At 47.2% G+C, this 7,249-nt stretch overlaps 1 pseudogene; it reads left to right on the top strand.

Annotated features, from left to right (window-relative positions):
* The window catches only part of LOC103608974, a 4,919-nt pseudogene extending 3,192 nt beyond the window's left edge, over nt 1-1,727 (top strand).
* Nucleotides 1,728-7,249: the final 5,522 nt, after the last annotated feature.

Raw genomic sequence — 7,249 nt, forward strand, 5'->3', positions numbered from 1 at the left:
CCGCTCTCTCCTGTAGGAGCTGTCACTCTGCTAAGCCTGTGTCTGCTGTTTGGTTACGGGGAATCTCTACTCTGTAACCTCATCGGCTTTGTTTACCCCGCATATGCTTCGTGAGGACTGGCTGGCCGTCCACGCGGGGGCTGGGCGGGGTCCCCGGGGCCATCCCTGACCCTGCCGCGCCTTCCCACAGAATCAAAGCCATCGAGAGCCCAAGCAAAGACGACGACACTGTCTGGCTCACCTACTGGGTGGTGTTCACCTTGTTTGGGCTGGCTGAGTTCTTCACCGATCTACTCCTGTTCTGGTTCCCTTTCTACTACATGGGCAAGGTGGGCACAGTCCTGGTGCCCACGACATGGGGGTCCCCGGGAGGAGTTGGTCACCCAGCCTGGGGGCCGGGCTGGGAGGAGACCAGGAGTCTGGGGGTGAGGGAGAGACTCAGCCCCTTCCCCGGGGGAAACAGGCTCAGCCCAGGGGGTGTCTGATGGTGGAGACCCAGGCCCACCCCAATAGGATGTCTGATGGTGGAGACCCAGGCCCACCCTTCAGAGGTGTCTGATGGTGGAGACCTGGGCTCACCCTGCAGAGGCATCTGATGGTGGAGACTCGGGCCCACCCTGCAGAGGCGTCTGATGGTGGAGACTCGGGCCCACCCTGCAGAGGCGTCTGATGGTGGAGACCCAGGCCCACCCCAATAGGATGTCTGATGGTGGAGACCCAGGCCCACCCTGCAGAGGTGTCTGATGGTGGAGACTCGGGCCCACCCTGCAGAGGCGGCTGATGGTGGAGACTCGGGCCCACCCTGCAGAGGCGTCTGATGGTGGAGACCCAGGCCCACCCCAATAGGATGTCTGATGGTGGAGACCCAGGCCCACCCTGCAGAGGTGTCTGATGGTGGAGACTCGGGCCCACCCTGCAGAGGCGTCTGATGGTGGAGACCCAGGCCCACCCCAATAGGATGTCTGATGGTGGAGACCCAGGCCCACCCTGCAGAGGTGTCTGATGGTGGAGACTCGGGCCCACCCTGCAGAGGCGTCTGATGGTGGAGACCCAGGCCCACCCCAATAGGATGTCTGATGGTGGAGACCCAGGCCCACCCTGCAGAGGTGTCTGATGGTGGAGACTCGGGCCCACCCTGCAGAGGCGTCTGATGGTGGAGACCCAGGCCCACCCCAATAGGATGTCTGATGGTGGAGACCCAGGCCCACCCTGCAGAGGTGTCTGATGGTGGAGACTCGGGCCCACCCTGCAGAGGCGTCTGATGGTGGAGACCCAGGCCCACCCCAATAGGATGTCTGATGGTGGAGACCCAGGCCCACCCTGCAGAGGTGTCTGATGGTGGAGACTCGGGCCCACCCTGCAGAGGCGTCTGATGGTGGAGACCCAGGCCCACCCCAATAGGATGTCTGATGGTGGAGACCCAGGCCCACCCTGCAGAGGCATCTGATGGGGAGACCCGGGCCCACCCTGCCCAGGCACCGCGTGTGACTCCACCGCCGCCTGTCCGGCAATGCGCCTTCCTGTTGTTCTGCATGACTCCCGGGCCCTGGAATGGGGCGCTCGTGCTGTAGCGCCGGGTCATCCGGCCGCTGTTTCTAAAGCACCGTGTGGCCGTGGACAGTGCCCTGAGCAACCTTAGCGGACAACTTCTGGACACGGCAGCCGGAATAACCAGGGATCATGAGTGCTCGCGGGCTGCAGGGCTGTCTCTGCCTGTCACTTCCCAGGTCTCGGCCTGTCCGTCTGTCTGTCCCATCTCCCAGTCTGCCCGCCCTGCTCATCCTCTCCCATCCTACCCTCCTGCCGCTGCCCTCTGGCTGGCATCTTGGCTGCCCCCTCCGGCCTGTGCTGTCCACCTCTCCCTCTCTGCCTCTTTCTCCCTGGCTCTCAGGAACCAGTCCTGCAGGCCCTGACTTGCAGCCCGGCTCTTGTCACCCCAGCGGCTGTGGCAGGGCCCTCCACTGCTCTCAGAGCTGATTGTATGTGACTCCCCGGGGGAGATAGGGGCTGTGTGTGTGCGTGTGTGAGTGTGCATGTGAGTGTGTGCACATGTGTATATGTGTGAGCATGTGCACACACGAGTGTGCCAAGTGTGTGTGTGCATGTGTGCGCATGTGAGTGTGTGCTTCCTGGCCACAGTCATTAATCAAGCTGATTGCTGATTCTGTCAATACCTACACAGAACAGAAGAACCTGAATTAACTTTTGTTCCTGCCGATGCAAGCATCTGGTGGACCAACTGTGGAAGATGGATGCACCCATCCACAACCCAGAAAAACAACGTCACCCTATCTCTCCTTTTGGTGAGTTAATTGGGCCTGGAAAAATCTCTATATGGAAGCTCAAGGAATGTCCTCCACTCAGGTGAAGTTATTGGGAGGTAATTTTCCCCTTCAGGTTGAAAATGGACATGCTGCTGCATCCACCCTAGGTGAAATACCGAGGCAATATTGCAGTCAAGCCCTGCAGTTTGATCTCACCAGCAGCGTCCTCAAACCCCTCAGGGTGGTCACAAGTGGTTCTAGCACTGCCTTTTGTGGAACAAATGTTTTGCCAAATCACTACATGTTCAAGCTAGTTCACAGGCCACCCCTGTGAAAGCTGGATAGCTCAGCTACTACCCTTATCAGATTGCTGAGCACCAAAAATTATATATGCATTGGCCAAAAATCTGGCCTCACTTGGTTAGAAAGTGACAAAACCAAGCATTACGGCTGCCAAATCCAGGCCACAGGACTCCTGTATCAGATATTTTGCAACCTGTTCTGCTCTTATAAACTGACGGGGGCACATGGAAAATGGTGGTATGCAGATGCCAACATGATCAGTGACAAAGTTGTGAAACTCATGGGACCTGGAGAGTTGCAGGTCACACTCTCACCTTGTCTGTGAACCACACTGATCTTTTTTCCTCTATGTGGCAACAAGGTATATAAAAGGTTCCCACCCACCTAAACGGTCAGGACAGTGTGGACTTGGGTACCCGCTTCTTCTGTCACTGGGTACTCCATCTGACAAACTGGGGCTCCTTTGCTCGTAAGATAGTGCCACATAAACGTTTCAGAAAACACAGCATAGAAAAATCACTTGTGTATTAACGCTCCAAGTTCTTCTCAGTTATTCCCAAGTTTTGGAACATATGATTTGGAAAAGGCAGTTCTAAATCTTCCCATGGTAATAGAACAAGAGTTCAATACCACTCTACAAACGTTGGAAATACTCCAATCAAAAGTTCATAGTTTGATGCCTGTTGAATTCCAAAATCATTGTGCCCGATACACTGCCCAGCAAAGAGGAGTTTGTACAATCACTGGCAAAAAAATTCTGCTTCTTTGTGAATCAGAGTGGACAAGTAATGCCTAATTTATGCCTTTTAAAAGAGACTAACACTCTCCATCAGATAAATGAGGTTCAACTATTCTACTGGACTTACCTATTCTGTGGGTTGGGAGACTGGTTTAATGGATATGAAGAGATGTGCTTAGAGAGGTTATTTTCTGCTTATTTCATCTCAGTCTAATCTGTTATTCTCTCCCATCGCAGATTTCTTAGCACTCAGCTACTAACCTGATTCTTCTCTCCTCAGCCACCAGCTTGGCTTTTATGTGAAACTTCTAGTGAAGTTTCAGATGGGAAAAACGGAGGGGATCAGAACATACCACCCCCAATATGCCACTTTTGCATCTTGACTATTTTGAGCTAGAGGCACTTGCAAAACAGCAGAGTCAAGAAGGGCCCTCCTGACTTACCCCTTTCTACCTATAAGTAGGACATAAAATTTCCCATGAGAAATGTACCTCCCTGTACCAGGAAGAGGATAACATTCTTATCACTGGAGACTAGAAGTCAATGTCAAGATGGATCTGTACAAACAAACCTACAAAAACAGCCTTATCTTCCATTAGCTTTTCCCTTGTACTTCCTTGTCACTTTCCCACAATTTACCACCTCTTGCTCAAACCCCTTTGTCTTCTCACATCTTCACAATTATCATCCTTTGTTAAAAATGTATATAAGGTCTTAGTTCAGCCCACATCTTTGGGTCTCTATATTTCCTATGAAGGATCCCATGTGCACGTAAAAAATATTAAATAAAATTTGTACAGTTTTTTCTGTTAATCTATTTTAGGACAGTTTCTCAGTCCTAAGAGAATTTACAGAATTTAAATCACAGAACCTACGAGGTTAGAGGAAGAGTTTTTTCTCTCCTACATCTATTTGAGATTTTATTTTGCTATTTGTTCATTACCAACAAAATTGACCTTTTATCATAGGTGGTCTTTTATCTTTGTGAAACATTTCGATCATTTTCCCATATTTTCATTTGTCTCTTCATTTTCACTCTGCAACAATAGATCTTTTTGTATTTGTATGCATTGCAAATACCGTTCTCCCTCTGTTATTTTCCCTATTCACTATATATTTAAAAGCCTTAATGTCTGTTAGGGAAAATCTCCGTATCTTCTTCTGTAAAAAATTGTGGCTGTTGGGCTGGCCTGTGGCTCACTCGGGAGAGTGTGGTGCTGATAACACCAAGGCCATGGGTTCGGATCCCATGTAGGGATGGCCGGTTTGCTCAATGGATGAGTGTGTTGCTAACAACACCAAGTCAAGGGTTAAGATCCCCTTACCGGTCATCTAAAAAAAAAAAAAAAAAAAAAAAAAATTGTGGCTATAGACATTTTTCTTCCATTTCAGTTTTTAGTGTGAATTTAGTGGCTATGAATTTAATGGAAAACTTTAGATATATTTGTGGGTCTTATTCGTTTTGTTTGGGGGCAGCTGGGCAGTGCAGAGATCGACCTCTGGGCCTTGGTGTTATCAGCACCGCTCTCTAACCAACCGAGCTAACTCGCCAGCCCTCTAGACATATTTGGAAGAGATGTCATTATGGTGACATTGAATCTCCTTTCTAAGAACATGAACTATTTTTCCATTTATTTCATTATAGTTTAATGCCAACAACTTTTATTATATTTTTATTATGGTTTCTTATGGCATTCATCAGATACATTTTAGAAATTAAATTTTCAACTGTTTGTTGCTATAGATTCAAAATACATGCAGGTTTATTTTTATGTTTTTTATTAATTTTTTTATTAAAACATATTGATTGTACATTACGGGGTACAGAGTTATATTTCAAGATGTGTGATGATCTAATCAGGGCGATTAACATATTCATCATTGCAAAACTTAATCATTTCTTTGTTATGTGAACATTTGATGCTGTCTCTTTTAGTTGTTCAATAACATGCAGTAAATCATTGTTAGTTATAGATTTCTGAGTCAACTGTACGCCGATAGAGCTTTTCTTCTGTATAGCTATAATTTTGTGCCCGTTGACCAGCGTCCCACGGTTCCTCAGCTCCCTTTATTTTTACGTTGAATTTGTATCCTGGATACTCACTAAAACTCTGATTCTGTGATTACCTTCATGTTCTTTTTGCGTCTTACATACATAGTACTTTGAGCTATGAAGAAAGACAAGTTTTTTCCTCTATGATAATTCTTACATCATTTATATGTTCTTTTGTAAACATCGCTTTGCAATACGGCTTTTGATATAGGTTCCCACCCATTTCTAAATTGCGAAGAGTTTTTATGTGGATGCAGGCTGAATAGTACAAACAGCTTTGTCTGTGTCTTTTCAGATGATTTGACATATTTCCTTAAATATGGTATGATAATAAATTATATGAATTGATTGTATAGTATTTTATTGTAAAATATTACATGTGCAGAAAACGCACCAATCAATGGAAACATTCTAATATGGACATCCTGCAATGACAACCAGGTCACATCTTGGAAGAAGCCTTGCCAGATGTGGGAAGAAGCCCCACTTGAAATGATGCACATGGCAGGCCAGTCTCTCCAGATGAGGCCAATACCCCGCATTATAAGGAGATAATTTCGTTGCTCTTCGTTATAGTTTTATCACACACGTGTCCCTAAGTCAACATATTTTGGCATGCTTGTTTTGTGTGCAAATGGCATCATACTGTGAGTACGGCTGTGTATTAGGTTTCTTCTTTTCACAGTGACATTAGTCTTGCATGGAATGGTAGTTCACTCACTGTTCTTGCTCTGTACTGCTCCCTTGTGAGACTACGCCATTTTCATGTATCTGTTCTACCAATACATGACCACCTGGGTGGCTTCAGTGCTTTGAAAACATCGTTGTGTGGTGTCACCTGCATTTGGGTGTCTTAGCCTCATCTTCTCAGAATTACTAAGGCTGAACTCCCATTCCCCCCACCCCAAAACTTTTTCCAGGTGTGTCCTTCTGCTTTATGGTTTACCTTCGAAGGGTCGTATCGACCCCCACACTGGTTTCGATTTCAAGACTGATAATGCCACACACACCAAGAGGATAAGAAAACACTTAGCTCATGGGACTTTCTGGGCAGAACAGGGCAGGTGTAAGCTGGTCCAGGTGGCTTGAGGGAATCACAGACTGTGGGTTGGGCCTCTGTAATGGCTAGAAGCTGGGCCTGAGGGTTTCACCTTCTCTCCTGACAGCATCACAGAAAGAGTGGCACTCACGGGTCCCCGTATCTGGTTACTTGGTTAACTTACAATGTGGAGCAGGCAGGCAACAGGGGTGGGAATCTTTCAGTGGTCAAATATCAAAAATCAAGTCAGCCTCTTTATTACAATTTACCCCCGATGTTTGATTAGCAACTGACACGTACCATGTCTCACTTAATTGAATATGAATTTGAGTGTGAATTTTATTTTATTTGCTGGTGGCTGGCTGGAATAGGATCTGAACGCTTGACCTTGAGTGTGAATTTTAAAAGCCACTTGCCCAAGCAACATGGTATAATTCAGACAAGCAGTTCTTGAAAGGGCATTTGGATGCAGTTATCCTGGGGCATTGGAGAGAGCCAGAAAAATATGTCAGTAGCGTTCCCTGGCATCTTTTCAAATATTTCAGTAATGTTACTGACTATTTTAATCCATTGTTTCATTTGTTGAGTTATTTGTCTACCCACGTGCAGTGAGCAGCCCCTTTAATGGAACATAACTCTCCCTGGCTGGCCAATATGTAGTCCCAAGCCAAGCTGTCATCAGCTGCTGCGGCTGACAGGGAGCGTTGTCCTTCTTGTAATGCATCTAAAGCATTGGCTGTTTGCTGCATGTGGTTAGAGTGTTTTGGGAATTTCTTGATGGTGTCATGATTTGAGTTTGCAGGGTGACATCATGTGTGCCCAGGGCAGTGCCTGTGATCCCAGGATTGTGA

The sequence above is a fragment of the Galeopterus variegatus genome, unplaced genomic scaffold (assembly GCF_000696425.1).
Source record: "Galeopterus variegatus unplaced genomic scaffold, G_variegatus-3.0.2 Scaffold9028, whole genome shotgun sequence".
NCBI classification, from domain to species: Eukaryota; Metazoa; Chordata; class Mammalia; order Dermoptera; family Cynocephalidae; genus Galeopterus; species Galeopterus variegatus.